The following is a 10,841-nucleotide window of genomic DNA, read 5'->3' on the forward strand; positions in this document are numbered from 1 at the left end:
TGGAAATGCTTTCTCTGGTTATTTTTAAAAAGAATTCATTATATCCTGTGTATTAACTTTAGATTAAATTCCTATAATTCTATTTTCTAAGACAGACGTGTTGCAATTGATTTTTCAGCTTCATGTAAATACGGTTTATTAGGTGACGCAGTTCACTATATCTTCAAAATGTTTTTTTTTTCAAGGATTATCATTAAAATGAGCCTAGATATGAAAATGAAATTACTTTGGTTTAAAAATGTGAAAACTAATAAGCTTGTTCAAAATAAATTAAATCATATTTTTATTCTTTCTCCAATTTGAGATACATTGAAAATGCAATCAATTTTCTTTCTGCATTTTTTCCCCTATTTTTAAATTAATATCAACAGTTTTGTTGTTTTATCGTTAACTAATATTTTAATCTGGCCTCTCTTTCTATATTTGTACATGTTCACAGGTTTTTCGATGGAATTTTAATAATATTTTTAAGATGATGCGCTCATATTTTAGTTAAAATTTAGTTATTAAGTTGAAGTTAGGTTAAATTTTTTGTCGTTCCCTTTTGTGTATGCGTGTGGGCGCTTTTGTCTTTGTTGTTATTTTTCTCCTGGTATGATTGAAGAGGTCACAATTGATTAAAATTGCATGAGTTTTTTTAAAATCGATTTTTTTTATACTTAAAGAAAAATCACCGCTGACATTTTTAAAGTGAATTCTCTTTTTTAATTTTTAAAATTTCAAATGGAATTTTCTAAATTTTCTTCATAAATTTTCGGTTCAGGCTCGCTTCTGCTTTTTTTTTTTTTTTTTTCTTATCTTCTCATTCTCGCTCCTCATTATTTTTCAGAATTATTTGTTTACTTTCATTAAATCTTAAGGAGGAATAAGTGAATTTTCTGATTTTCTTCTCTAACTTATTTTATATTGTTTAGTTTCATCTAGGATCGAAAACTGTAATCTTACACGAAAAAATACTTTGCTTTGAATAACATTATTTTTTGGAACGCTTTTGGAAATATGTATGAATTAATACCGTTTTTATCTACTTGAAAATAGTGTATTTTAATGGGAAGTCAATATATTTTTTTTATCTAAACAAACTGGGGTGTTTGAAAATTTATTTTCCCATCTTTTGTTTGATCAATGAGATTGTACTTTGAGAAATAAGGATTCTTAACTGTCCATATAGGACGCGTTTCATCACTAGAAGATCGTGTAATTTTTATACATAATTATTGGAAATTACTGATTTTTTTAATTATTATTTTTGTTAGCTATTACAGAGTATTTATATAAAAGAGTTTATAAATGGAAGGCTGCTCTATTTATTTTTAAAAAGTATTATGATATATATTTGTTTTTGGAATAATGATTGTATGTTATAATTTATTATTTAATATAAGTGTTTTATTAATAAACGTTATTCTAATTCCACATCAGGATTCAAGAGAATTTGGAACTTTTTCCAACCATGAATAACTGAAAAGATTGTTTCTGTGTATATGTTTTCCCGGTGGTCTCTTGGTGTAAATGCTTTCTTTCCATTAAGCTTTACATGCAATAAATTAAGTGATCGGCTTGAATTAGGGTGTATTTTGTTTTAAAGCTTTTCATTTGGCATATAGTAGGAACAATTAGCAGTTCGTAGAGAAACAATTTATTGGATCTTGGATCTGACTCAAAATTTAGAATTTGAAGGGCAAAAATATGACACAGAGTATATAGCTTTTTTTATATCTGAAAAAGAAAGTTCAATGCCATTTTCAATTCAAAAACATTAGATTTGTCATTTTTACATTCGGGTCCACAATTTTTCCAAATACAATTGTTTTTATATACCTCGCAGGCATGCCATGTTTAAATAAAATAATTTTGTAAACTTGAATAAAAAAACTTTAAATAATAAGATAATTAAGTAAGGAAATTATCTAATTTTAAATGAAATAGTTAATTAAAAAATAGAGAAATAAAAAATAACCAAATAGATAATTAAAATAATTTTTATATATTTGCACATAATTTTGAATCATATTTGAGTCATAAATCTATCGGTTTTGATATTGGAAATATAGTCAATCCATCTTCTGTCATGAACAAGTGTTTAATTTAACCTATCTTGTCACCAATTTACTTATATCACTTTTCTTTATTTTCGTACAATCAGAATTAAAAAAAGTCTTAAACCATGTGAGAAGTAAACATTTATCACTTCATTCAAACGAAACAGAACGGTAAATATACAAAAGAAAAGTAAAGAAAAAGGTAAGCGCATTTTCTTTCCAGTTTAATCAAAGACTACTCGATGTTTGTTGTGAATTTATTTATTTTAAGTGAATTATCTCCCTTTCTAGTCGGATAAGTGGAAAAACGTTTAGGGATTTTTCATTGCTTCTGAAGCTACCTCCTAGAAATAAAACTGAAAGTGCAAGCAAAGCCATACCACTACATCTATGTTGAAAGGTAATGTTTTATGTGTTTTAATGAGGAAGAATATTCTCTTCTAAAGTTTGAAACAAGGTTAACAATAAGAGCATTGAGTAAAAAACAAAAATATAAGCAAAGTGTTCGAAGCAAATAATTATGTTCTGATTTTAAATCATTCTTTAACCCCTTAATTCTCCTGATGTGTAACATATGAGCATTGGATTGTCGCTTCTCAAGCTTATAAGTTGAAATTAAATCCTTAAAAGTCACTATAATTCGTCAAAGAAAAATTACACATAATTCATAAACATCTCAAGAATTCTGCACATTCTTAGTTGAATCAGTACAACAGCACATTCTCCAAAGAGAAGATGCCATCTAATTAGTTAATGAAAAAGCAAGACGTTAAAATATTTGATAATAAGTTTACAAATTTGGTTCAATCTACCTTTTGGCATCAAAACCGGTTTTAGCAATTTGTAGCCTGAGTACTTCTGCCACTTTTCTACTTTTTTAAAATAAAGAATCAGAACTAAAGAGAATTATAAACAAGGGGAGAAGTAACCTTTTATCATTTTATTTAACTAAATAGTACATCAAAAACATGATAACAAGTGCTTTAAAAATACGAAACTAAAAAAAAAAAAAAAAAATGGTAAGCGAATCCTCAGTTCAGTTTAATCAATAATTTTTCGATCAACTTTGGAAGTGAATTGATTTATTTTAAGTGAATTCTCACTCTATTCGAGTCAGAAAAGCGAAGGAAAAAAGTAGGGATTTTTCGCCGCATCGGAAGCTATTTCCAACTCTTCTCGAAATAAAAATGACAATCCAAACAAAAACATCCCGCAACATCTTCTCGTAAAGATCATCTGGAAAAACGCCAACCGAAGTCACAGTGTGGGAGCATCCGAGTTAAAGGTGAAGAGAGGAGTCACAGATACCTAAATGTGACAGTCATCGGGGGAGTTACAGCCAAGAGATTGTGGAATTCGGTTTCACTTAGATAATCTTGACAGCGTAATTTTCGACTTGACATTAGTCTAACGATCCACTTGGATTTCTAAAGTTAGAGACGCTTTACTCCTGAACTATGCAATTAGTCGTTCATGTCTGAATTTTCAGTCTGCCGTGGAGATGGAGGTGGGTGATGGAGTCATTCATTATTAAGTCGAGAGACGAATCTGCTTTTCTAACACTGGGGGTCAAATAATTGTCGCGTCAACTTTTTTTTCTCAACATTCTCGTTCTTCAACCCCCCTTTTTTTGTTGCATTTTTTCCCCTCATTTCCTACTTTTAGTATTTTATAACCTGCTTCCTGGCTTTTCTTTTCTTTTCTTTTCTTTTTCATATTTTTTTGCGCATTCTTTTATGATAGATAGATTGGAAACTCCATGTCTCACAAAAACTCACATAATTAAATTCTCCAATAACAATAATAAGGTAAACGTTTGTGAAAGACGGAAATGAGATCCATAAGAGGGATACCAATCAAATAAACGGTTGTCTAATTCAATCTATATAGTTTGTTTGAAATGTAAAGCGAGCTAAAATTTTATACACTTATATATATATATATATAAGAGATATTCCATCCTGGGAGGCATAATTTATGTGCAAGACAGAAGCGACTAGATACGTCAATCCACGACACAAGAGTAGAGCAAAAGAGCGTTGAATATTCTTCCCCGGTGATTTTATACTATGAGATTCTGATAGGGATTTCTTTGACACGTGTAGACCTAGCAAATAGAAATAGATAGTTGTAGGAAATGGACAGATTTTTATCCCTCCACTGGGAGCATGTGAAAATGCTGATTAAAACATTTTTATAGAGCTCGTGTGGCATTAATTAAATAAAAAAGGTGGAATTGGATCAGAAAATAAGAGACCATTTTAGAATGAAGTTAATGTGAGTTAAATTAAGATAAAAATTAGGAAATTAACTAGCATTTAAATTAGATTTATATATATATATATATTCACTTAACGATTTCTTTACACGCTCTTTTGAACGGCTTAGAAGACTGCCGGGTATGTTTCACTTTTACTACATTATATTATTTATCATTTATTTTTCAATCTTGTAGTTGTATTATGGATCCATGAGGAATAATATAAAACAAGACAACTCTAAACAAAATAAACAACATCTAACAAGCTATAAAGAAAAAAAATATTTTCTTTACTTAAATATTTCGTGACAAACAAAATATATAATTAACACTAAAATGTCATAAGACCAATCATATGATTTTTTTCCATGATAGTTTCAATGTATCAATGAAGTATTCGTACGCTTACTATTAAAGAGTCTGCGATGTCCTGGTAGAAAATCTTGCCTTCTCGTCAGAGGAATGGTAATTCGAGAACTTATTTCTCCTGAGTTCCGCCGAGTATGTAGTCCTGCCAAGGCTCCGTGAATGTCAGGACTGGTACTAAAAGGAGGGAACCAATTATGTTCTGCAATACAATAATCAATTGAATAAACAGCATTTAAGTATTGAGCAACAACAATTGGTTTTCATTATGAAAAAAAATTCAGAGTTAAAGTGAAATGCAAATAAAAATTTATGTAGAGACCCAGAATTGAGAGGAAATCTCGTTCATCTTACAAATGCCCATTGTTGCGGCTCCCTTTGATGGGTGTCGAAGGTCATGTAATGGTAAAACAGGCCTTGCTCTTATATTCTTTGTGTCGGCGATGATCCTGATGTCTATGAAGTTTCAGGAATTAAGTTTGGAGGAATTAAGGGTCAATTCAACGTCATCGTTGAGATATACAATGACGATGACCAGAATATAATGTAAATCTCTAATAGCTCATATACAACTTTAAATACGGATATTAATCCAACAAGACAAATCAAGACTTTAAACGACATTCATGTCTTAGTTGTGTCCTTGTTTCTAGATATGCGTCCACATATTTTGAGATATTTCATTTTTAACATTCTCTCCTTGCTTTAATCATTAATTAATTTTTTGAATGAATGATAAAAAAAAACTTACTTATTTATTTTCAGGAATGAATTTGAATTCTAATAAGTTGTATAATTGCTCAAAATAGAGTTTTCTGCCAAGTCATAAATATATATTTCATATAGGAAAGATTATTGACGATTGAAGAGTTTTCTTCAGTTTCAGACATGAAAACTTTTATCTTAAAAAAAAATGTATATAAAAGTTATATTCTATCTTATGTATACAAAACATATCACTTGTTTATATCACACTTTCAAGATGGATTTATTGTAAACAATGTGAATGTAGACTACATGGACTCATTTGATTCTTACAAGGCTAAAAAATTATTTGCTTAATGGATGGAACAGTTTCATTTGATAAATTAGATTTTGCAGTTATCAAAAGACTTGTCTGGAGAATATCATTCATCTACATCGATGAAAATGAGACGCTCTTTGAACTGCGCCTCGATTATCTTCATTTAATCGATTATCAAAAACTGTCCACAAAGATTCTCAATTAAATGACTGGGCAAATCAATTAGTCTGAATAGCATTTGATATCGACGTCCTTACTCATACGCTCTATTACACATTACAGAGTTTGAAAACATCTAAACTTAGCATAGACTGTCTGAAATGATAACAGTCGAAATGATCGATTTTTTAATTTTGTTAGCGAAACATGACTAGGAAGCCCAGTCTGTTACACACACACACACACACACACACACACACACACACACACACACACACACACACACACACACACACACACACACACACACACACACACACACACATATATATATATATCCTAAACAAAATCCTAAAATTATTAATATTAAATTATTCTTTTTGTTGTTTTGAATTCAACAAATAAACATTTTTCGACGAAAGTTATTAAACGAAGCATTTTCAGATAAAAATTGTTTTTTAAAGATATCAGATTATTTTTATAATCCTGGGCAGATGTTGTGCACTGCTTTTCAAAAGTCGCTTTTGTGACTCATAATAGCATCAATGGGAGTTTTTTTTTTTTTTTTTTTTTTTTTTTTTTTTTTTTTTTTACTGTAAACCTCGTCTTCTTTATTATAAACATATTCTTCGCAACTGTATATATATATATATATATATATAAGATGTGCTGCAATAATATAGAAATAGCGAATATTCCTGGAAATGAAACGCGAAAATCCCACGTGATGAAAGTGTTAAATTTATCATAAAAATTTCTGACGGCAGAAACTGCAATATATTTCTCAAATTATTTTTGGTTTATTTAATGAACATAATTTTACTACACAAGGGGATGAAATAACTTTATAAAAAATTTTTAAAAATTAATATTTTTATCATTTTTTTTCAAATACGACTGCGGTAAAAAAAAAAGAAATGAATAGTAACATAGTAAATTTTTACATGACAAGAAAGCTGGTACATTAAAACATCGTAATCCTAAGAATTTTAAAGTATTTACAAAAAAAAAAAAACACTAATCAATTAACTCTGCTAATTATCTCGTCTAATCAGTTTATCAATCTAAATAAATCTGCCAACATGAGCAATTTCCATCGACATCGATTTTGTGAAGATGCGATTATAATAGCAAAGTTACAGAGGTGTCCCATTACTTTTGTTAGCTACTATACCTTAGATTTTCATATAGTAAAGGTAACATTTGATTTTCATATAGTAGCCTTTCATAAGTAACCTTAACTTTTCATATAGTAAAGGTAATATTTGATTTTCATCTTAAGCTATTTCACAAGTTAGCATTTTCTCATTGCATTTGGACACCATTCGTCAAGTCTCAAAGCTATTTTTCGACGTTTCCAAGAATAATAAATATTTTATTGAGTTATAAAATTTATAATGAGTTCTCTACATAGAAACCACTCTAATCATGACAAATGATATACAGTGTCTCAGTACTGTAGGAAACTCTGATTGCTATAAATGATATGTGTCTACGTTTTATTGCGCATTTCGCTTTACCATTTACTTCCTACTTGTACAGCTGTCATGCATTTGCCTCTTATCTTTGGCTATTCTGACCTGCACAGCATGGATGGCAGGAAATCAATCATCATTTGTCAAATCTCAAATTTGTCCTTAAATATTTCCAGAGTCCCAACTTCTTCCTTTACACTTATCATTTCTGGTGAACTTTCTATAAGATCAATTCCTAACAGTGACAAATGATGTATGATTTTCTAGGAAATCTAGCCGGTTCTAGAACTGGGCATCTTACAAACTATCAACTCACAATCTATTTTTAGTCATTTTTATACACGGAAAGAATACAGTTTCTACAATAACACACATTTATTGTATAATACCGTATGATATCGTACAATATTGTATAATATTGAACAATATCACGCATTCCTGTTCATCTGAAAGATGAAGAATGTTAATTGTATATGAAAAACGAATTTGAGTGACTAATTAAATAAAGTGATTTGATATGAAATATCTAAAATATTTTAAATTTTATAATTAATACTTTAAGTCTAATTTTGTTATTTCTTATATTGATATTGATGGAGTTTTCGAAAGTAACTGTTGTCATTCTTTTTGCAACTCCAAGCCCTTTGGGGTTGAAAGTATAAAGACCCAGTTCTAGAAAATGAGTTCACCGCCTCTTTCCAGTAAAAAATGATTCTAGATAATTTTACTCATATTCTTTGCCTTTGCTTTTTCTATTATCATCATTGTCTCTACCATACACAAAACAATCGTTTGACCTAATAATAAATAAAAATAAATGAATAAAATAAAATAGCTTACATCTTTTATATTTTAATTTCCTTACGAGGGTTTTACATTCTTAATTGAGATAAACGTTACTAAAGGAAAACATTGGAAGCCTTTGATTCTGAGGGATAAGCCAGTCACTCTAAATTTTAATTCGGTGTCTCCTACATGTACAGTTTACTCGTGAGTCTTACCTCCTACTTTTATCCCGGTATACGGTCTTTAGAATTTTATAAATAAGCTGATCAATTCAATAGTTTTATTATAAATGACTAAATTTTCGCAAAAGTTATTTGAATTTAGCATCTGAATGAATTTAACATCTAAGGATGAAGCAATTCCATTAAGACCGATACGATCAGGATTCTGATTTTAGCTTCGTTTGAATTTTAACGTCAATTTTCGATATTTTAGGAGGATTTTTGTATGCTTTGTAATAAAATTATAAAAAAAGTACTAAATTAAATAATAAGAAATTACTTCCAAAAAATCAAAAGGCTGTGTTTTTCAAAAAAAAAAAAAAAACACTGTTCTAACTAGACAATTTTCTACATTCACTCACTTTAAATCTGTAGCATTTATTTCTCTCTCAAAACCATTAAGCGAAAAAAAAGAAACGTGCTGTGTTCAGATGGTCTTCATGTAATCATTGAAAGAATAGAGCATTTTCCGTATTCACTTTACTTTTAAGTTGTAACATTTATTTTTCTCCCAAATCATCTAATAAAAAGGAAGAAATATGTTGGATTCAGACAATTTCTGTGTCATCAAACTGAAAATAAAACGAATTTGGGACGGATCATGCCAAAAAAAATAAATAAATAAATAAATTTCCTTACTCCAGTCGATCGAAATAAACTTATTAATTTACCAACTTATTCGACTACAAACATAAGTAATGAATGTCCCATCGCTTATTTGGTAGTAAATGTAGGCAAAATGAATTTTCCATTGCTTATGTGATAGTAAACATATATTAAGTAATTCGGTTCCGTTAAACATTGAAGCTGAAATTTGTAAATTTAAAAAATGTTGCACGCCTATGCAGTGTATGAGGAAGATGTAGAGCTAATTTAAAAAATAAAAATCTTATTCCTTTAATTTGAAATGAAAACCCATTTCTTTGGACTTATTTCTCCCAGAAAGTCGAATATTCATTAGATAAAAACAATCTCAAATTTTCGCGAAATATTCATTTTATTAGATTATTTACATAAAGCGAAATTTAATTATTGGGCCGGGGAAAACTGCTTTCAAAAGTCTGGTTTATTCGAAGCAGTTCATTTCCATAAAAATTTAACAATAAAATGCAATTAAAATAGTCATTTTAAGCGAATTTGCAAGCTTCTTTCAAGCTCACATCTAAAATAAAGATAAGCAAAATTACTGAAAGTTGTGAATTCAGAAACTGAAGAAAGATGAAGTTAATTATTAAGTTTATTAGATCGGATATCAAATCCGATCTAATAAACTTAATAATTAATTGAGAAATTACTAATATTTTCTTGTTGATGAGATATATTACTTAGTGTGAAATATGATAAGATACAATCAAAACTCATTCGTGATATCATGACAAAAAGAATTTTATAATAAATTTAATCTTGCAAACGAAATGCTTGTTTAACTAATCTATGTAAAATTAAACTTTTGTGTATAATGTTTCCAGATATGAATTTTTTAACAATAGAAAAGGCACGGAAAATTTCATGATAAAAAATGTAGTAGTCGCTATTATTTGAAATGTGATAAACTTGAAATAAAGATGAAAATTATTGAAAAATGTTTGATTTTTGAATAAACGCACGCTGCGCATCAGTTCGCAATGATGTCCCTATTATTTTTTCATTTTTTAGATGAATTAGAAATAATTTACTCATTTATTAATGAAATAATTTACCTTATTCATTTTTTATTTAAAAAAAGAGCAATTTTGACTAAGCAGTTAACGAATTTTTAACTGGTTAGGTTTAATTTTTAACGAATTTTTAACTTGTTTACCTGATTTTAATTTTAAAAATTCAATTCGAAATCAGTTTTTCTAATTTCTTTTCTTAAATTTCTTAGACACACTTATGCAGATTCACACAACATTTTCTAAATGATAGAGAGAGAAGAGAAATTTTGCTTTAACATAATGTAGTCACACAAAAAAAGTTACTTTCGTACATTAAAATATTTGTAATTAATTATAGCAACAAATAAATATAAAACTTTGTATTCAGATACTAATTTATTAACGATAAACAACTTTTTTCTTGTTATTTTCTAGATAGATCTACTTCCGATCTTCGTTTCGAAATCAATTTAATTTAAAAATAATAAGTGTGTTAAAACAACAGAAAAATTGATTGAGAGAGTATAGAAACTAAAGCGAATGAAGAACGAAATAGTTTTCATTTAATTATAATCAAAAGCAGAACAGAATTATTTGAAAAATTTCGTCTTCGATAAAACCTTTAAATCGATAAAAATCCCGTTTAATTCTGAACATTGATGTTATTAGAAAAAAAATTATAGACAAAATATTTGTTCAATATTAAACATAGTATTTTACAGGAATCGGTGAAATTTGGTAACCTAGTGGGTAACCTAGGGAGTTTTTTCATGCACGATAAGAAGAAAATTAATGAAAAGTTTCTTCAGAATATAAATGCCACAAAAGCTTTTTATTAAAATTCTAAGATATTGAGATGGAAGCATTCTGG

At 28.6% G+C, this 10,841-nt stretch overlaps 1 long non-coding RNA gene across 1 annotated transcript in view; it reads right to left on the reverse strand.

Annotated features, from left to right (window-relative positions):
• Positions 1–10,841, reverse strand: part of LOC129960535 (uncharacterized) — a 152,585-nt gene that overhangs the window by 77,920 nt on the left and 63,824 nt on the right. The window contains exon 2 of the long non-coding RNA XR_008783611.1: positions 4,712–4,845. This is a non-coding gene — a long non-coding RNA (uncharacterized LOC129960535). The remainder of the gene's footprint in view (positions 1–4,711; positions 4,846–10,841) is intronic.

The sequence above is a fragment of the Argiope bruennichi genome, chromosome X2 (genome assembly GCF_947563725.1).
Source record: "Argiope bruennichi chromosome X2, qqArgBrue1.1, whole genome shotgun sequence".
Classification (NCBI taxonomy): domain Eukaryota; kingdom Metazoa; phylum Arthropoda; class Arachnida; order Araneae; family Araneidae; genus Argiope; species Argiope bruennichi.